This window comes from Panthera pardus, unplaced genomic scaffold, assembly GCF_024362965.1.
Source record: "Panthera pardus isolate Hobbes unplaced genomic scaffold, ASM2436296v1 HiC_scaffold_7, whole genome shotgun sequence".
Classification (NCBI taxonomy): domain Eukaryota; kingdom Metazoa; phylum Chordata; class Mammalia; order Carnivora; family Felidae; genus Panthera; species Panthera pardus.
The window spans coordinates 31,935,810-31,957,659 of record NW_026527002.1 but is presented as its reverse complement, the minus strand read 5'-3'; the positions used below and the strand labels follow the sequence as shown (position 1 = coordinate 31,957,659).

Here is a 21,850-nt window from a genome sequence, read left to right as displayed (position 1 = left end):
TGCATGGGAACCAGCTGGATATCAGGGAATATCAAAAAGACAATACCTCCCGAAAAATAAGGAGGAGGCTCCTTATTATATATTATATGGATAGCCTTCTTTGAGGAGTATACTTGCAAAACTTGTTAACTTAAATGTTTAATGTTTTTCTTTATCATTGTTATTATTATTATTTATGTGTTCAGGTGTGTATGTATATAAGCTTCTCCAGTTCACAATCATACCTCCCACAAGGATGGCCGCTTCATGTAGCCAGTACAATCTTCCAACTAAATGGCCTCCTTCCTTCTTATTTATCTTTTACCCTGGGATCCTAGATACAATAGGGTTCCTATTTAGACAAGGCTGCTACTCTGAGGTAGTCATGTTAGAGAACCCTCCCATATCACAGAGAGACAATTTCAGCATTGTTTGTGACCTCTGCTTTAAAACTTTCTTATTTGGGGGCACCTGAGTGGCTCGGTCAGTTAAGTGTCCAACTTCGGCTCAGGTCATGATATCACAGTTCGTGGGTTTGAGCAGCACGTCGGGCTCTGCACTGACAGCTCACAGCCTGGAGTCTGCTTCGGATTCTGTGTCTCCCTCTGTTTCTCTGCCCCTCCCCGGCTTGTGCCCTCTCTCTCTCAAAAATAAATAAACATTTAAAAAATAAAACTTCCTTATTTTTTGAAATTTGACATTTAAGTAAGAAATAATGTATTTGAGTAACACAAAGTGCTTTTTTTTTCTGTCAATCGTTCCAATAATCAGACAGGGAAAAGGAATTTAGCACCACTTTCTACGGATGCGGTAACCAAAGCTGCGGCATGCAAAGTGTAATGTGAGCTCAAAAGTCAGAGTGGGAATTACATCCAGGTCTTCATCTGCCCATCCAAGGCCCTTTCAAGGTTCTCTGGTCTTGGGGACGCTGAGAACTCTTTCTGGAAAGCTGAAGTTGCTCCTGAAGGGCCTGGAACCAACACAGCCTCAACAGAAAAGCTGATCATTGACCAGTTAAAAAATTTACCAGTTAAGCTCTTTCAGCTTCTGAGAGTCAAGTCTAAAAAATTTAATGTACTAACTATATTGTGAATGGAAAAGGATAACTCATGGCAATTTTTCTAATTTGTTAGTGTATACAATTTACTTAGATATAAAGAGAGTCCTGACCTTTTTTTTTAAAAGAACTAATTAGGGGTGCCTGGGTGGCTCAGTCGGTTGAACGTCCGACTTCAGCTCGGGTCATGATCTCGCAGTTGGCGAGTTAGAGCCCCGCGTCGGACTCTGTGCTGACAGTTCAAAGCCTGGAGCCTGCTTCTGATTCTGTGTCACCCTCTCTCTCTCTCTCTGCCCCTTCCCCACTCATGTTCTGTCTCTCTCTGTATCAAAAATAAAGATAAACATTGAAAAAAATTAAAAACAAAAAAGAACTAATTATAGGGGCACCTGTGTGGCTCAGGGGGTTAAACATCTGCCTTCAGTTCAGGTCATGATCTGGCAGCTTGTGAGTTCAAGTCCCGCGTCAGGCTCTGCACTGATAGCTCAGAGCCTAGAGCCTGCTTCAGATTCTGTGCCTCCCTCTCTCTCTGCTCCTCCCCCACTCGTGCTCTGTCTCTGTGTCTCTCTCTCTTTCAAAAATAAATACACATTAAAAACAGTTATATATTATTTAAACCTAGTAACACTGTGAACACTGTTTTTGCTTACTAAAATCATGTCTTCAGAGTAAGTTATTTTTGGAAATGACTACAGAAATAATCACATAAGCTTTATGAAGAAATTTGAGACAGGAGTTGAACATATGGCATGCACAAAAAAGATACGTTTAAGAATTCACCAAATATTTTTTAAAAAGCAAAATGTCAAAGTGGTACTTTGGGGAACATACTATGGTGAGACAACATTTTTGTAAAAGCAAACAAAAAACAAAGAAAAAGAAAAGTAACTTGATTTAGGTAAAACTGATGTTAATCAGGGATATGTAAACATACTTGCAGAACCTGCAGGCAGTAAGAACAGGCACATTTACAATGCAAGTTTGTAGGCATTCAACATAAACCAATGGAGTCAAAATGTGTCTCTCTGTAAACAAGAAAAAAAATTTAAGACCTTATTCCATTGTTTACTTTAAGGCAATCATAGAATATTGTTTACAGATTTTAATCCATCAGTATTTTCCAGATATTTTCATCTGAAAAGAAAACAATATTTTGTGCTCCTCTTTCCTTATTAGTTCTTTTAGAGCTATAATTTTTAGAGCTATAATTCTGTCTGTCAATAAAATGTTTCTGGGGTGCCTGGGTGGCTCAGTTGGTTAAGCATCCAACTTCGGCTCAGGACATGATCTCCTGGTCTGTGGGTTCAAGTCCCGCATGGGGCTCTGTGCTGATAGTTGGGAGCCTGGGGCCTGGGGCCTATTTCTGAGTCTGTGTTCCTCTCTCTCTCTGCCTTTCCCCAACTCACACACACTCTCTCTCTCTCTCTCTCTCTCTCTCAAAAATAAACATTAAAAAAAATAGGCCACAGACTACTTTGAGCAGCATCATTTTTTACTATTGCCATCAACAATATGAAGGCAGAAAACCCTCATTAAACCCAAGAGTAAGTGAAAGAAAAGCATTTGAAAACTTCCATTAAAATTAGTTTAGAATAATCTGCTGAGAAAATCATTATTTTCTTCCTGTACTTTTCACAACTGTGCTGTGACTCACACAACAGACAAAAAACAAAAATGAAAACAAAAAACTGAACACCAAATGGTTCTAGTTCTTTCCTGCAAACTTAAGTCATCCTGGCAACTTTGGAGGACTCAAAAGGAGGCTACGTATGTACAGCTTCTCTTCTCTAGAAAAGATTCACAGCACCAGGCACTCTTCTTATGGCAGGTAAAAAGCCCAGTTCACCTGAGTGACAAATGATAAATGGCATAAGCATCCTTCTGATTTCCAATGGTTTCTGTTTCAAAAGAATTAACATTTCTTTGTTATGTTGTCGGAAATAAATTAATTTACAACTGCAAAAAGTACTGATATCTACTCCTTTCCCATGTAATACTGTTTTTATTTTATATGTTTTGAGTAACTTCCACATGTGAGTGACGTATTACTAAAAAGTATTATTTGTGCTGGTAAGCAACCAGAATACTCAAAAATCAGTACACATATATGTGGTGGAACTATTAAGAAATCATTATAACATTTTAAACTTTAAATTTTAAATGGTCTGGAAATTTTTTTAATTAGAAGTTCACAGTGTTATTGCCCATGCAAGAAAAATATTCTACAAAATGCAACTGCATAACCTATTTCCTAGTGGTTCCAAAGTAATCATGAAAGGTATGTAAAAATTGCTCATGAAAATACCTTAAATAGATTATACACTACTTACATGTGATTTGCTTTTTTTTATCCTAAGTCCAACACGTTTTTTTTTTAATATGAAATTTATTGTCAAATTGGTTTCCATACAACACCCAGTGCTCATCCCAACAGGTGCCCTCTTCAATACCCATCACCCACCCTCCACCCCCTCCAACCCCCCATCAACCCTCAGTTTGTTCTCAGTTTTTAAGAGTCACTTATGGTTTGGATGCCTCCCTCTCTAACTTTTTTTTTTCCTTCCCCTCCCCCATGGTCTTCTGTTAAGTTTCTCAGGATCCACATAAGAGTCAAAACATATGGCATCTGTCTTTCTCTGTATGACTTATTTCACTTAGCATAACACTCTCCAGTTCCATCCACATTGCTACAAAAGGCCGTATTTCATTCTTTCTCATTGCCAAGTAGTATTCCATTGTGTATATAAACCACAATTTCTTTATCCATCCAACACAGTTTTTCTACCAAGGTTGGACAAGAAGACAAATTCCTTGAATAATGGATAACTGCTCAGCTTGTGTTTTCACTAAATATATAACCAAAAAATCTATGAATTAATGTAAGTTAAAAGTGCACATAATGCTACAACACTGTACTAAAACAAACACAGAAAGATGTAAGTATGGGAATAAACATTATTTGAAATAAAAATCAAAAGAAAATGCAAAGAGAATCAACTAAAATATTCACAATGGGGTATAGCAAACTATACTGTGAAATTCTACACTGCCATTAAAATTATATTGCAAATGATAGTCGATGACAGTGTGTTTAAAGTTTATTGTTAAGTGAAAAGTTTTTACTATACATAATATTATGAGAAGTATATTATTAAGTGAAAAGTTTTTACTATACATATTATGTAGTATACACATAAACATTTATATGTATTATGTATAATTTATACAAGTATACAATTACTAATGTTTACTAGAAATTATATCATTACTTATTTAAACAAAACTGAAAAAATATATACCCTACAGTATGAATAAGAAGGAAGATGTAATTTTGAATCTGCTCACTAGTGTCTGATTAAAATTTCAACATCAATACTATCGCAACAACAATGCTTCCTTTTTTTGGGCATTTTTCATTTTGATTTCATTTTTTAGAAAATATACATTTTGAGAATATATGCATCAATTTAGCTATTTGGAAGAAATCATCTAATGAAGTGTAAAATTAAAAATTTAGATTTTCAGAATGAATAATATTCTGTACCAATTAAAGGAAATCATAAGGCCAAACCATTTATTTTCACTTGTAACAAAATCTAAACCTATCTTCTTTCCTAGGTATACTGTAAACCTAATCAGAGATTATGGGATTTCAATATAGATATGATTAAGCTGCTTCTCCTTTACCACAGAAAGATCAAAAACAACTAAGGATTAATCTCTAACTGAAGATCAGACAGACCAATATAATGCTCACTAGATAAGTAAAAATACCAAATTCACAATAATATTTTGCCATGAAGGAAAAAGGGATGACTGGCTCGTTACTAATTTGAAATAAATTTGTTTTGCAATTACACATCTGAATCAAAACCATGGCGCATTCAGTCAAAACCTCAGAACCCAAAAATCTGGAATTAGCATGCTTTGAGTGTTTCCAACTCCCTTCAGGGGTATCAAAAACAAGAAATCTATCTTATAGTAAAATTTATTTAAATTAATAATGTCACGCATGCCTCTTTTAGGGACAAAGCAACATGGCATCAAAAAGAATGGGCAAAAAAGAATGAGAGCTACTCCTCTAATTTGATTCTATATGGCAAATAGATACCTAATGCCATTTCTTGAGAAATGAATTCCCTCCCCTACCCACTCACACACATTCATGTGGTCATATCCCTCTCAATCACCCAAGAACACACCTTGGAAGACCTGTAAAGGGTATACTGACCTAGGCTTACCTCTGAAACAGCCAAAAAATGAGAGATGATGGATCAACACTCAATGTTCATATTTCCCCATCAAATTCCTGATGACTCACAAGTTTTAGCCAAAGATACTAACTCACTTTAATCTTGGAGGTTACACAAATTATTTAATATTCTATAAACTTGTGGTGTTCTTTTCAAATAATGTGTCATTCTATATATAGTCATCTAAAACTGGTTTGACTTTATTCACTAAATTATGAGTCATACTTTGTGAGTGGAATTACATACAGAAATTAATCTTCTGATTTCATACAAAATCAGAAACCATTTTAACCCTGAACTTTATTTTTACCTCTTAGGGAATTTATCACTGTCTGCCTCTTCCCCATTGAAATTTCCATTCTCATACATCATAGAGTATCTCATGACACACAGAATGGTGAAAAAGCAAATTGTCAGGAAATATATTTACTGGACAAATATTATTATTCCTTAGCCAACTGACCATACTTTGAGATCGCTTTTTAGCAGGAATGAACTTCAAAAGATTTCAATTTAGATTCTTAATAAAAAGTGAAGGCTAAAATTGAGACAATCAGAGAGTATTTCAAAGTATATCTTGGCTAATCTCTGGTAAATGCAAAACATCAAAAAATTATAAAACATGACATCGTCCTGAGACTTCTGAACCCTCCAGATACTAGATAGCTACGAGCACACGTAGCTATTGAGCACTTTAACCTTGGCTAGTTCTGTGCTCTAAATGTAAAATGCACATTGGATTTCAAAGACTTAACACCAAAAAAAGTAGAAAATTTAAAAAAATACTTTTATACTGATTACATGTTGAAATGATCATTTTTTATAAAATTACATAAAATATAAAGTTACATAAACATATTATGAAAATTAATTTCACCTGTTTCTTTCTACTTCTGAATGGGTCTTCTAAAAAATTTAAAGTTATGCAAGGTGGCTGGCTTTCAGCGGGCAGTACTGATCTAGGGACTGTCTCCCCATACTGTTGCTGGCCTCCTCCTCTATTGCCCTCTTCCCCCTTCGACACCTTCTTTTTTCTGTTATTTTTTTTTTCTACAGTTGCGACAATGTCAGGAGGGAGGTCTGGAATAAGGAAGGAAGATCTAGCAATTCTGAAATAAAAACTACAACCATGATGGAATATGCTAAGAAACTAAATAAAACAGAAATTATGTTCATACGACTGGTTGACTAATCTAAATTATTAATAAAACGACAGCTAACTCTTGAACAACATAGGGGTTAGGGGCACAGACTCCTGTGCAGCTGAACATCTGCGTATGACTTCTGACTCTCCAAAAACTTAACAACAACAACAACAACAAATCCGCATAAAAGTGGACCTGCACAGTTCAAACCTGTGTTTTTAAGGGTCAACTGTATACTGCTGTCCACCTAAAACATCTAAATGCATTGATATTTCTGAACTCATTTTATATGTTTTATAGCATTTAAGAGTTTCTAATAAGGTATTTTTATTTGAAATTTTGAGTAATCTCAATATAGTTCAAAATAAAATTCATTTTCCCAAACAATGAACTCTACTTTAGTGAACAAAACATTTATGAACACAAAGTCATACACTCCTATCAACTGCACCTCTTTATTGCTGACCTCTTTTTTCTTCAAAAGTCTATCATTCCTTTTCATCTCCCAATTTCCTTTCCAGATGGCCGTCTCTAAATCTTTTTGTTATACTGTTCTTTTCCTTGGCCCTTTTACTTTTCCCGCTATACATTTCCCCTGTATGAGCTCAGGCTCACATATTCCTAACTACAGACACAGTATCAAGAGAGTAATGTCATATTTCCCAATGGGAGGGCCTTGCAAAGTCACTGCAAGTAAGAAGAGAGAGGCACTGCTTTCCAAGTTTTTCAGGTGCCTTAATAATTGAAGTAACTAGGGGAGCCTGGGTGGTTCAGTCCGTTAAGCGTCTAACTCTTGACTTTGGCTCAGGTCATGATCTCACAGTTCATGGATTCAAGTCCCACTTTGGACTCAGTGCAGAGCCTGCTTGGGATTCTCTCTCTCTCTTTCTCTGCCCCTCCCCTGCTCTCTCTCTCTCTCTCTCTCTCTCTCTCTCTCAAAATAAATAAATCTCAGTAACTATAAGTAATCATCTGTAATTTTCTTAATTCTGATGACTTCATCACTGTCACTTTTCACTTGCACCGTTTCCTTCAAGTAGATTTGTCAGTTCATGAGGATACGTTCAGTGTCTTTTGTTCTTAGGCTTTTTTTTTTTAAATCTCCTAAACCTCACTTAGATGCCACAGATTCTCAATAAATAGTGGTAGAATGAATGAACAAATGTTTAAAATCTCACAATTGCCTAGCTCCGAATGAAAGCATTGTGTTTTTTTTTAAGCTTCCATATACAGGGAGCTGAGGTGAGTGTGTATTTTGTTAGACAAATGTCACTGACCTGATGATATACAAATCAAGTATCTCTTTTTCTCCATTTTTAAAACAAGGCATGGAGGTGTAAGTGTGGAACAAAAAGGCTTGTGCTCAGATCTTCCGTCAGACATTTGACAGCAATTTTGACACGTCATCTGTCTGATCTTCTATTTCTTCCCAAATATTACTATCTGGGATAATAATGTATTCTTCCAGGGTGTAACAAAGATGAGGTACAATAGGACTAAGCACTTAGCAGTGAGTGTGAACCCACAAGGAATGATCTATAAATGGAATGAGGTTGTAGCTGCTGCAGCCACGTAACTAGCAGTAACAACAGCTATTGTCTATCTACATAACTGGATTTCTGACTTAAAGAAAAAGCTTCAACTAGAAAACAAAATATATTAACAAACACGCTGTACCTTCTTTTAAATCTGAATCATTTACTGTTATGTTTAGAAAGTATTTCATTGTAGCATCCTATATTCATTTCCCTGGTTCTGATCAGTAACTTCCTTACAAAATTGAACTTTGGGTTGCAATAACCATTGTAGGGTTTATTTCTGTGTTACCTGAATATTCCAATCAAATATAATCAAGATAAATGCAAACATTGCTTACCTACAGCTCTTTTCTTAAAGTTCCAAAAGAGAGGACTAAAATCCTACACAAATGAAAAAAAATCCTTGAAGGCATCAATTGTCTATAAACCTCTAGAAATGTCTCTGACACTTTTTATCACGTTTTAAAGTTTTCCTTTCCACCTTTTTCCCTGTCTGCAATTATGGTTTTAAAAAAAACCTTCTCTAGGGGCGCCTGGGTGGCTCAGTCTGTTAAGCATCTGACTTTGGCTCAGATCATGATCTCCCCATTAGGGAGTTCAAGCTCCGTGTTGGGCTCTGTGCTGACAGCTCAGAGCCTGGAGCCTGCTTCAGATTCTGTACCTCCCTCTCTCTCTGCCCCTCCCCTGCGTGCACTTTGTCTGTGTCTCTCAAAAAAATAAACATCAAAAAAAATTTTTTTAATCTTTCTCTAAATTACATTTTAACACTCAGCCTCTCCTCACAACACTTTAACTTCTCAGTATCAGCAGCATCTGCCTTAGTTAGCCACATGCCTTCCCAAACTCTAAAATGTGTTCATCATTGGACTCTGCTCCACTTTCAAAATCTGGAAGAATATTCTCCTCTGACTAAAGACATCCATCCTTACAAATTTCTCATTCCATTAAAAATAGTAAACTTGCTATTAGTTTTCATTCTGACCTCAGGCTCTCAATTCTTACCTGTTCTTAGTTTATTCATCTCCTGGAGCTGCCCTTGCCCCCCTACCCAGCCCAGATTTATGGCCCTTCTGTTCTACAACATACTATCTCTAGAAAGCCCAGCTCTGTGTTTTGCATCATGTGTGCCTTGCTAATCTTCTAACCAAGCAAACCTCAGTTGTTTGCTAGACCCATTCAGACTACAGACTAAGTATTGCTCAAGAAAGTGAGGCAATTGTGTTGACTAAAATGTGCGGAATTGTTAATTTTGCCAACTTCCTCCTTATGGGTCTAGATTCTTTTTACAGACCTCTTGCATATTCTCTGCTACTTTCCTCAAGCTCCTATCCCCATATCCGTTCATCTGAACCTATGACCTCGCACTTACCTGAGAAGACTACAGTCACCATTACATGCCAAACTCCTGGCAAACAGGCTCCTTATTAGTCTTATTACTACTGAATCCCCATCCTGCGTACAGGGCTACACAAATAAGGAATTCCTTACTTAACTAATAACCTGACTCAATTTCTTTCCTTTTCTAAGATGTGAACATCTTCTTATGCTAGTACTGATCACACGGACCTCCTTAGAACAGTCTGAAACTTGCTCCTGAAAATTACCATCCCACCTCCTTATACTTCCATCCCTTCTTGCCAGGGGATTCCAACCCGAAAAAAGTAAATATGCAAATTTTCTTTTATTCTGGCTTAACAATATACTCTTCATTCAATAATATTACTCCCTTGAGTACTATTTAGTCCCACAATTAGCCTTAAACTTCATTTACTTCTTGGTTTTGTGTCTTCAAGACCCTATATGACCTCAAACATGGGCAACTGGCCTTCTTTCTGCTTCTATTTAACTGTAATATACGTATTTTTTGTCAATGACAACTAATAGACTTTTCAACATTTTAAGTGAAAGAAAAATCAAACAGATAATTTGAAAGAATACTATGAAATCTGCATAATCACTCCATGCATTCAAAAATTTCAAAAATGATAGGGCACCTGGGTGGCTCTTTGTTGGTTAAGCTTCTGACTCCTGATTTTGGCTCAGGTTATGAGTTCACAGTTGGTGAGATCCATCCTGGCAGCGCAAATATTGCTTGGGATTCTCTCTCCCTCTCTCTCTGCCCCTCCCCTGCTCGTGCACACAGTCTCTCTTTCTCTCTCTCTCTTTCAAAAATAAACTTAATAAAAATTAACAAATGATTTGTTACACATGCACACCACACATTTCATGATGATGCATGAATGTATGGCACTCATCACTAAATAATGCGGCATGCGTCTCATAATGTCATTTATCTAGCTTATATATAATTTTTCCCAATTCTACCAAGATTTGAGCCTGTTTGTTGTTGTTGCTGTTTTAACTAGGATCAAATACAGCTTTATGCACTGCATCTGTTTATCTTTCACTCTCTTCTAATCTAGAAAACTCCCCCTACCATAGTGTGACTTTGGAAGAAACTAGGCCACATATCTAGTATGGTTTTTTGGGGTTTTTTGTGTTTCTTTTAAGTAGGCTTCACGCCCAGTGTAGAACCCAACTCAGGACCCAGCTCAAGACCTGAGCTGAAATCAAGAGTCAGTCACTTAACCAACTGAACCACCCAGACGCCCCTGGAATGTTTGATGCAGGATACTAAACCTAGGAAATTTGTCTGATTATCTCTTCATGGTTTAGTTTAACCTGCTCCTCTTTCCCTGTATTTTTCTGTAAACTGAAAGTTAAGTTTAAACAGGTTTATTAGATTCAGCTTAAACATTCTAGCAATAATATTTCAAAAATGGGGCCAGAAAGAGACTTAATATCGCATCCATCAGAAGGCTTATGGTATCAGGCTGTCTATTAATGAAGCTAGGTTTGATCACTTATTTAAAAAGACAACGGCTAGATGCAATTAAGAAGTGATACTTGAGCACCATGAGAATATGTTTGCCCAACATACATTTACCTAATGATTTTAGCATCTGTTGATGATTCCTGACTCATTTATTTCAATGGGAGTTATACATAGTAATTTTCTATTTCTAGCATTTCTTACATGAATCAACTCACATTATTTTGTACAGAACTGGTCCCTCATCAACTAAAGAAGAGTTCCTCCTTAGAAAAACAGGCTAACCATTTCTTTCCATTTGATTATTGTCAGCATTGTTTCTTTTTTTTTTTCAAGAGTTTCACTATGGACTTACAGATTTTACTTCACTGAATGTTTTTTTTAATGTTTATTTGAGAGAGACATAGTGAGAGAGCACATGTGTGTATAAGCAGGGGAGGGGCAAAGGGAGAGAGAGAGAGAGAAAGAAAGAATCCTGAGCAGGGTCTGTGCCATCATTGCAGAGCCCAATGCAGGGCTTGATCTCACGAACCATGAGATCATGACCTGAGCCAAAATCAAGAGTTAGATGCTTAACCAACTAAGTCACCCAGGTGCCGCTCATTCAATGTTGTACAATCCATTACAGTCACTCTTACTGGAGTAGACCACTGAGAAGACAAGACAGTTGGTTAACCCTCAAGCTGGACCCATGCAGTCAGAGGCTCCTTACCTCCTCCCGTCCTTGAGATGTACATTCCACACACTGTTCCTACACTAGGAGTCATTTCAAGTATACAGTCTTAAGAGGATAATGTGTTGTTGAGCCCATCTGGACTGGATCTACTAAGACCTATATATAAACTTTTAAGATTCTGGTGGATAGATACAGAAATCGACTTGTCTTGCGGCCACCCAATGTAAGTTCTCTTCTTATTAAAACTGTCACAATCGAGACAAATGTGCCTCTTGCTTCAGTTTCTCCTTACCCTCTGAGTAAAGGGGCCAGTTTCAAATTTCACCCAGAAAAAAAAAAAAAAAACCTGAGGTTGCAAACCAACAACACCTGAGGTTCAATTTTTTTTTTATTTTTTTTAACGTTTATTTATTTTTGAGACAGAGAGAGACAGAGCATGAACAGGGGAGGGGCAGAGAGAGAGGGAGACACAGAATCTGAAACAGGCTCCAGGCCCTGAGCTGCCAGCACAGAGCCCGACGCGGTGCTCGAACTCAAGGACCGTGAGATATGACCTGAGCCGAAGTCGGACGCTTAACCGACCAAGCCACCCAGGCGCCCCACCTGATGTTCAAATTAATTGAAATTCGGCAACTGGAAAGCCCTTCAATCAGGCTCTCATCTATAGTTACAGTTTATAAATAAAGCTGATACAATCTTACTCATCTTTGGACATTTCCTTACTTTCTGGCACAATGAGATATCCCAGGATCATCTTGTACTTTTTCTGCCCAGACCTAGAAGCAGCCAATTCTCTAAAAAGCTCTGGTCCCCTTGAGTAGGAAATGGGATTTAGAAACCATAATTTGTGCACTAAGTGTGCTCATTGCTGCTGGAGAGACATTGTTTAGAAGCCTCTTCAGGAGACAGAGCTAATGAATATATTTATTTTTAAAAGCTTTACAGTATAATTTAACATATGATAGGTTAGTCCCCTCTTCGCTCTCATTTTTGGTATTTATCCTGGATATCCTTGCATTTTTATTTTTCTATATTTAATTCAAAATCAATGTATCTACTTCTAGGAACTTTTTACTGGTCTTTCTATTGAGTTTGTGTCTCACACACACACACACACACACACACACTCACAAACACACACACAAACACAAGTCACATACAATCTTGGGAACTGATCTCTTCATGATGCTGTCACATCATATCCAGGATATTATATTTGTTCAAGTTCATTTATTTCTTTTTTAAAATTAATGGATTTTAACCACAGATTCAAGGACCTTCTCCTCAAGCCTCACCCTCCTTTAAGTCTATTCAGCATTAGCCCTACTGAACAACACTTCTCCTTTACAGACACACACAGACACACACACACACACACACACACACACACACACACACACACACGTAAGCTTCAGTGGGTATTCTCCTCTTCCTCTTTTTTTTTAAATTTTAACCAGACCCTTTAGCATACACTCAGAAAAACTGCAGGTGCTTCCCGAATTTTTGCCTTTGGAGAAGTTATTCCCTTCTAAAGTTTTAGTGTAGATAATTTTTTTACTATCTATTTCTAGCTTTCAGTGTGTTTTCTAACTTTAGAGCTGAATTTCATTGCACATTGGTCATTTTATCCAAGAGTTAATATTGGAACTTCAAATCAGTGATATGTCCAAAGGTGAACCATTCTCCACCAAGTCAGGTTCTCCTCTAGGTATTTTTATTTTCTGGTTTTGTTTTATACCACTAGTTTTCAAGTTATCCAGATTCCAAAACACAAAGGTGGGTTTTGAGAATCCTTCTGGCCTTGGCCTTCAAATCCACTATTTTTATGGACTTGCAGATTTACCATTATCTTTGCAATCCATTTTCTCACATTCATTCACACTGCCTTCACTGTGGTTTATGTTTTCCATTCTTTATTGAAAAATATTCACTTTTTTAAGTTCCAAGGAAAGTATTTAATAATGGAAGATCTTTCACACATCTGAAGAGGCAATTAAAAACAGTATCCTAAAATAACATCTGGCAGTTATATGTGTTTTATGTTATTAACAAATAGATTAAATGAGCTTGAAAAAAATGTCACATCCAAATATGTGTAACAGTGAAATTCTGAGGTGAAGATGATGTTGATAGTGAAATGTTAGTAGACAGAAGAGACACCTGTATTTATAGATTTGCTGTGTTATGGAAATCAGTAGTTCTGTTTTACTTGTGCAAAAGACTAATTTTCCACTTCACACTGCAAAACCCTTGAGTAGAAATTACATTTTCAATTTAGTAAGTCAGTATTTGTTGAGTTTTTTCCCCAGGTCCTCTGCAAAGCCCCACAGACATAGAACCATCTAATTCTGTCCTGATCACAGAACCACAAGTTTCCATGATTGGGTTCTCTTCAGAAAATCCTAGAGTTGTGGAAAGATTTGTGATGCTATGGTTACTTAAAGGTCCTTTCGGGACCAGTAAATATCTCTGTGTAAATGGTGCCATTTTCTATTATTTCTGGCCACAGCACTCACTACTGAAAGTGACTACAGTAACTTTAAAATATGTACCAAGAATAGAGACCAGTTGTTTCAGATTAGCTAAAACAAAACAAACTCCTCTCTGCAAATGGAACATCCCTATACAGAAGGAGGGACATAATGGTGTCAATTCAGACATTCCTCTCACTTGTGCCTTTACTCCCTGTGAGGCTTTAAGGAAGTTACATGTAAGTCTCGGTTTCCTCAATATAAAATAATGATATTACTTACGGCAGAACAAATGAACTGCATTCATTTGACACATCAATAAATGTTAGTCTTAACTCTTCTCGCCATCTCATCTTGATTAATGAAAACGTTGACTCTCCCTACTCCAATATGCTACCAACTTCCCAACTGACTCAAAAATATGTGGTTCCTTTTATAATTTAGCATCTGACTATCAAAATGTGTATCTATACACATGGATTCTGTATGAATGCAATTAATGTCCACAATTAAAGTTTAAACAAAATATTCAGCTATATGATTCAGAGCAAAATGTATAGAAAGATAAATTTGTAAGTTAGCTGTAACTTTACATATTTATGCAAATAAAGTTTCTAATTTTCCCTTATTATGAGGCTGCTTAGTGATGCATTCCATTGCATCTTTCAGAAAATCAGGACAGGGTTCCCATGTTCTCCACCATAATTCTCTCCATTTCGATTTATATATGGCCCAAGAAATAAATCTTACAGCCATGACCCCAGCAAGGACAGTCCAGAACACATTTATCCTAAACACTAACTAAAGTTCTCCCATTGCCTTCTCTGCAACTTGGAATGGAGAAAATGAAATCAGCACCTCTATATACTCCAGATTTCAGCCCCAGAAAACAGCAAGATAATGCAAAACAAACAAAAAGCTTTAAATTTACAAGAGAATTACAAAAACACAAAATCAATTAACCATAATGTAAGTTTGCTATTTAACAGAAGTCTAACAAAACAAATGAACAGCAACAACAAAAAAATGCCCCAATATTTCCTTAAAAATCTAAAAGCTATGAGAATAACCAAAAGTAGTAGAGGTTGTCAATGGCTGGATATATCTCTTCTACAGACCAAAATTAAATAATAAAAATAAAAATGATAAATATTATATTTCTATAAAACTTGCTAAATGTGGACTAGCTGTGTGTGCATACAGAAATCACTTATTAACTAAATTTTATTTAATAATTATCCTCAAAATCAAAGTGTAGTGAAAGTAATTGTCATTATCGTCATTAATGTGAAAGTTTATGTTGCCACAGCCAATTACTATGGAGGACTTTATTATATTTTAAAACATCACACAGAATTATGAAAATGGGATTTAAAAAAATAAGTTTATTTTATTTATTTGAGAGAGAGAGAGAGAGCACACACACATGGGAGGGACAGAGAGAGTGAAAGGGAGAGAGAGAGAATCCCAAGCAAGCTCTACACTGTCAGCACAGACCGGAGGCAGGGCTCAAACCCATGAACCATGAGATCATGACCTGACCTGAAATCAAGAGTCAGACGCTTAGCTGACTGAGCCACCCAAGCATCCCAAAAATGGGATTTTAAAGGCACATTTGCAGGTCACTAGAAGTAGCAAATAATAATAATATGAAAGAATAAGAAAACAATAACAATAACTTCAGAGCAGTGAGGAATTTTTTAAATTAGTTTTTAATTACATTCCAGAGCTCCATAAACAAGTTTCAGGAATAAAATTCATCACGATTGCAGTTTTTATGCACAAAATGGAATTCTCTTAATGGCAATGTGATAAAAGAAGTGAAGAAAAAACTGGATTTTTTTTTAAATTTTTTTTTAACGTTTTATTATTTATTTTTGAGACAGAGAGAGACAGAGCATGAATGGGGGAGGGGCAGAGAGAGACGGAGACACAGAATCGGAAGCAGGCTCCAGGCTCTGAGCCATCAGCCCAGAGCCCAACTCGGGGCTCGAACTCACAGACCGTGAGATCGTGACCTGAGCCGAAGTCGGACGCTTAACCGACTGAGCCACCCAGGCGCCCCGAAAAAACTGGATTTTAAAATCACAGCTTATCATTTAAAAACAAGAGTTTTCAAAAGTCAGACAGAATATATAAATTAAATTGAAATAACATGCTTTCTTCAATTTCCTTCTCATCATGCAAACAATTCTAAATATCTGCTTCTCTTCTACTTCCAGTGTAGAGTTTTATGTGATTCGCTGCACTGTATAATTGCTTACAATACCAGCAAACAGTAAAGAAGTCCAGACCATACTCTTACTCAAGAGGAATGCTTTCAAGAATGTAACAAACATTGGAGCTTTTTCACACACTTCATACCATATAAGCTCAATTAAAAAATGACTACTGTACCTAAGAAACAGTTATTCACATAGCACATGATTCTTTTAACTAAGAAAATACAATATTTTTGGCATATGTATGTGCATTACTTTTCTAGTTCATTATTTTTTAGTCTAAAGGCGTCATTTGCTTGCATAAATACAGTAGCTCTTCTAACCAACAGCCTTTCATAATAATTAGAGAAAATGAACTGGCTATCTTCTTTTTAAAGGCAGTATAACTTTTGTGGTTAAGAATATAAAGAGTGCCTTTATAAATATGTTTGAAACTTTCCCCCCATCTACATAACATCACTACGGTGTGGCTGCTTCATGAATACTAAAAAAAAAAAAAAAAAAAAAAATCAGTGTGCTCCTTGCTTGCCTTTAATCATGTAAGGATAACTATAAAAGGAAAAAAATAAATGTTTATTTTTAATTATGAAAACTCTATTCAAAAATTTTTGGACAAACCACACACTCAAGACAACACTCCAAAGGGGGGTTTCTTTACAATGTTCAAGACTGGAACAGAAACTGTAAAATTAATTCAACAATCCAGGATTTTTCAAGAATGTCCAAATTCTGGCATCCCACAGAAAAGTTCTAGGAAATGTAACAGGCTCTTTTACCTTTGTGATGATTTCTTTGCCAAGATACAAATAATAAAATACTCGAGGTCAGCTAATGGTCCAATAACCAATTTAATTTATGTGTCTTCCTACCCTCACCCTTCATCTTTACTTCCCAAGCCCTTTCTCCTTGCAAAATTTTTTTTTTCCTCTCAGAAAGCAGTGGAAAATAATCTGGATGATTAAGTTGATCAGAATCCGGGTGGATTGCTTACTAAATGGAAGAACAATATTATTTTTCCATGAGAAGCCAGTAGGCGGTGCTAACTCTAGGATACTACATTCAAAGATTTTAAACCAAAACACGCATAGAATAGGTGATCAGTTTAAAGAGTTGTACACTTCCCAGTATGATTCATGAAAGAAGAAATTTCAAAAAATTTCATGTCATAGAATTTAACATAAATATGAAATTTAATGAATTATGATTATTAAATAAATGAAAACTTAACATGATTTAAAGGTTCTTAATATGATCCTTAGTTACAGAATGCAAAGCACAACTACGTATTTGTTTCACATTAAAATCCTGTGGCCATCTTCTTCTGCCCCATTATAGTGTCAATCTCATTTGTAAACATCCTACATACAGTACAGTACAAGCTCTGCCCCCATCTTTTGACCCAATAGCCCCCATCTTAGGGCAGCAATGAAAATTCTGGTTTGATTATTCAAGTTTTTTTCTTTTTCACTCACCGTTTCTCTCATTCAAAATAACTTAATGATTTACAGTACATACAACCTAAGAAATATTGTACACGTGCATTAGCTTGCATTTTTAAATAAACGAGCACTTCTATTTATATACATTATAACAGCGATAAAATAACACAGAATGTTGAAGTGGCTTTTTAAATGTTTTGTTTGCTATTTAAACCATATGGAAGACTACATTTTAGTAATGTGCTCGCCACACACACACACACACACACACACACACACACACACACGCCAAAATGTAAAGCTTGGTAACATAATATTTGTGTCACATCTTAGAACTATACCCTTCATGATATCAAGTCTGATAGTCCACAGACAAGATATGAGCTATCTTGTTTATATAAATGCAACAGGACTTTCTTCACAGAAAAAGCTACCCTGAGTATAAAAATAACTCACACTGCAACTTCCAAAGACCAGTAAGAGAGCACTGTGAATTTTTTAAAAAAAGCTTTCTAGACATTGCAATAAATGTTATTCTTCTACAGATAAATGATCATTTGTACTCATAACTTTTTCACCACAGAGAGTAAATAAATATAATCATAAAACTTTCATTCCACCAACTGAGATTACAGACTTCAAAATATTTGCTTTAAAAGCCACAAAAGTGTATGTAATTAACCCATTTTTATGGGCCCTTTTGTATTGTGGAATTAGTTTTGTCTATAGATAACCTAGAAGAAAACTTAGTCATAGAAGTAAAAAGTTATTTCATTTACTTTAGATTTACTTTAACAGAATGCAAATTATATACACATAACAAATTTAAGGCTGAATTTTTTCATTTAAGGGGGGAAAAAGAACATCAAAGCTTAAAAGTCAAATCATTTAAATAATAGTTACCCTCCAGATTTTAAGATTTAAAGTATGACAAGAAATTTGTGTGGACAGCAAGTTTTCCAGCAGATTCTGTCACTGTGCTTAAGTGCAGAAAGGTTTTTTATTACCAACTGGTACATCTCCAAAAAGCTGTGCTAGATGATACTAGAAATAAGTAACAGAACAATCATAAAATATCTTAAACTCCACAGAATACCTTCAACACTGAGTACTGTAATGCTACCAATACACCGAAATCACACCATCACCAACCCCTACCCTTTGCCCGGTGCCCAGTTCTTAGGGCAAAACCTTTGGAACCACTATCAGGTGGTTCTGTCCCTTTAAAACTTAAGTAAAAGGCTATTTTGTACCTTAGGGGTGTAGTCTAATTATTCAAACTAACAGTCCCGTCCTCAACATTAAACCCAACTGACCATCACTGAAAGTAACTATTTCCCCATCCCCTGGAAGACGCCAGAGAGCACTTAAAACCAAAGCAACACAACCAGATAAGAAAAGATCCAAAGACAACACCACTAAGAAAGCAAAACCCTTCGGAACAGACAAAACGGGCTGGGAAAGACCTACTGCGTTGTTTACTCAAGCCAAAGAGGAGGAGTAGGAGTTGAGCTTGCTGGGGCTGGGGCCATCCTCAGGGATCTGGAAATGTCTCGAGCTCCCGGCCCGCGTGGCCAGGAGCCAGCCCGCTTCGGAAGATGCTGCCCCTGCCACTTCTCCCCACGTCTCCCGCGCGCTCCGAGGGGCCGCCCCAGCCGGCCCGCGCCGCGTCCTCGGCCCTCGCCCCTCCTGCTCTGCAAGTGGCCCTCGGAGAACTTACAGGGCCCGCGTCCCCAGCCGGCGCCGGCGGCGGCGCAGACACCGCCCGCGGCGGAGATGACCTGGGCGCAGCCGGGGGAGGGACTGTATTTTGCGCACATCCAAAAACGATCCCGAGGCAGGGAACGGACTTTGGCTTTCCCTAGCTCCCGGCACGGCTTTCCCCACCGCGGGCTCGGACACTGCCCAAGACGCGCGCGCGCGCGTACACACACATACACACGCGCGCTCACACACACACACACACACACACACACACACACACACACACACACACACACAGAGCTTCCTTTGCCAGGACCAGTGTTGCCATTGCAAACCCGGGAAACGCCTCCAAGGGGACCAAGTACCTGCTCTCTGCGAGCTGCTCAGCTGTTCACTTCATCCTCCGTTGACAAGGAAACCAAACCGCACTTCATTTTTTTTTTTTTTTTCCAGAAAAACCTTCCACTGCCATCATTTGAAAATTGATTTACGGGGAGGGAAGGGGAAGGAAGAAGGGATAATATATAGATATCAGGATATCTATCATAAAATTATCTCGGTTTTTAAAAAATTCAAATGTGCAAAAGTCATAGTTAATATAAAGGAGGAAAAAAGTATTTTGCTTAAAAATTATCCCAGTAACCAGCTGCAAGAAAAGTTTCATGTTATCAATGGGTGTCAAAAACAGGAGGGAAAAAACGAATTTGTTCTCACCGGCTTCCAAAAACGGCACAAAAAATAGAAAATTAATGCCTTTGCTCAGTGGTTTGTACCAGTATTGCAAAGCCACAAACTTGTAAACACTGCCGTAAAATCCCACCTATACAAAAATCTTATCAGAAAAAGAGTATGCAAAAAAAAGAGTTAGAAACATGCTTTTTATTTTTACAAAGGAAAAAAAAATAGGCACCATACTTCACATCGTTTTTTCCATAAAACCAGTTGCATATTTTGCTGGACTTGGGAGTCGCTCCCGGCGGGCACGGTCGCCACGGACTCCCAGACACAGCGCCTTGTCTACAGAACCATCGCATGCTAGAAAAACTTGGATTCAGGAAAAGGCTCAAAACCATGCTCCTCCAGCTTTCCCAAATATAAACAATAATCAAAGAAGTGGAAAAAAAAGAAGAAGAAGAAAAACAAAAACAAAAAAACAAAAAACAAAAAAAAAGGACAAAAAAAAAAGAATAGGACAAGAATGCCACTGAGAAGGTACTCACCGAGCGGGAGTAAAATGTTGGAATAAAAATGAGATTTAGTATAAAATACAGTATGGCGGTGGAAGAAGGAATGAAGCGCGTTTTTTTCTCTCAGTCTCTGCCTCAGGCACTGACACGTGACTCGGAGCAGGGCTGACTTGCAGGCAGCCGGGAAGGACCGAGGCTGCGAGGGGGGAAGCCCCACGGAGCCCAACTCCGGCGGCGAGGCGGCGGCGGCGGCGACTGGGAGCCCGGCGCCTGAGAGCGGCAGCACCAGTGGCGGCGGCAGCGGCAGCTCCCGGCGAGGCTGCCTCCGCTGTGAGCCCAGACGAGCAGGTGCCCCTCACGCTGAGGCTGAGCACACGCACACGCACACGCAAGACAGGCAGGGCGCCGGGGAGAGGGGGAGCGGAGCGGGGTTGGGCCGGAGGCGCGCAGCTGCCGCCGCCTGTGCCGCCGCTGCCGCTATTACTGCTGCTGTTGCTGCTGCTGCTGCCGCTGCTACCGCTGCCCCCCGCCGCCGCCGCCTCCTCCGATGGGGAGCGCGTGTTCTGGGGCAGCCCTGGGCGTGCTGATACAACGCCCAAGAGGAGGTGAACAACTTGCTGCTCACCTCAAAGTTGTTGCTTGCCACTTCCTTATGCATTCATCTATTTTTTTTTTTTATTTGAAGGTAGTTACCTGGAAAGAGATCCCACCCCTTTCTCTCCCGAAGTTTCACTATTAAAACCCTATGTAACTCATTCATTATTTTTTTCCTCCCTGAGTGCCCATTTCTCATCCCTCCTAAGCTGCCTTTGCCTCTGCTGTTCCTTTCCCCTGGATCTGCACTTCCCCCTCGCGGTTCTCAGGGAACCTGGCGCGGCGCGATACTGGGGGCGTTGTCACGGGCAAAGCCACCGTCAATCTTTATTGCCATCAGAACGGACAGCATCTCTTCTGCCGTCACCAAAGAAGAATGTTTGCAGTTTGAAAGACAAAACAAAATCTCTCGTTTAGGAAACCCCGTTCCAGGTTTCTTTCTGCAGGTTGCAGAGCAATGGGTGGGGGCATGGGTGTCGTTAATTTATTCATTCGTGGACCAAGCATTGTTTGTTTCGTCTGCCTGTGCGCGCGTGCTTCCAAGCTCCTCCGTTCTCCATGGCAGAGGCTCCTGCCTGACTCTTGCTCAAGTTGTGGGCTGGGGCTGGAAGTCAAAGGAGAGGTTCAAGGGAAACAAGTGAGTCCATTGTGTAAGTGCTCTCTGAGAGGGAGTGAGCACTTGGCGGTCGAGAGGGGGAGACGTGCACCAGAAGTGAGGCGGTGGCGCAGCCCGCGGGAGCCCAGGTGGCTGA

At 38.3% G+C, this 21,850-nt stretch overlaps 1 protein-coding gene across 6 annotated transcripts in view; it reads right to left on the bottom strand.

Annotated features, from left to right (window-relative positions):
- The window catches only part of RALYL (RALY RNA binding protein like), a 708,789-nt gene extending 687,471 nt beyond the window's left edge, over positions 1-21,318 (bottom strand). Inside the window, exons 1-2 of one of the 6 annotated variants that reach the window (XM_019453368.2) lie at positions 20,538-20,648; positions 19,683-19,776 (exon numbers count right to left, since the gene is read on the bottom strand). The gene's annotated coding sequence lies outside the window, so the exon portion shown is untranslated. Of the gene's footprint in view, positions 1-19,083; positions 19,275-19,333; positions 19,502-19,682; positions 20,471-20,537; positions 20,774-21,129 lie in introns of those variants that run through there. The other 5 variants (XM_019453371.2, XM_019453375.2, XM_019453374.2 and 2 more) reach the window with 5 other exon arrangements.
- Between the last annotated feature and the right edge of the window lie 532 nt (positions 21,319-21,850).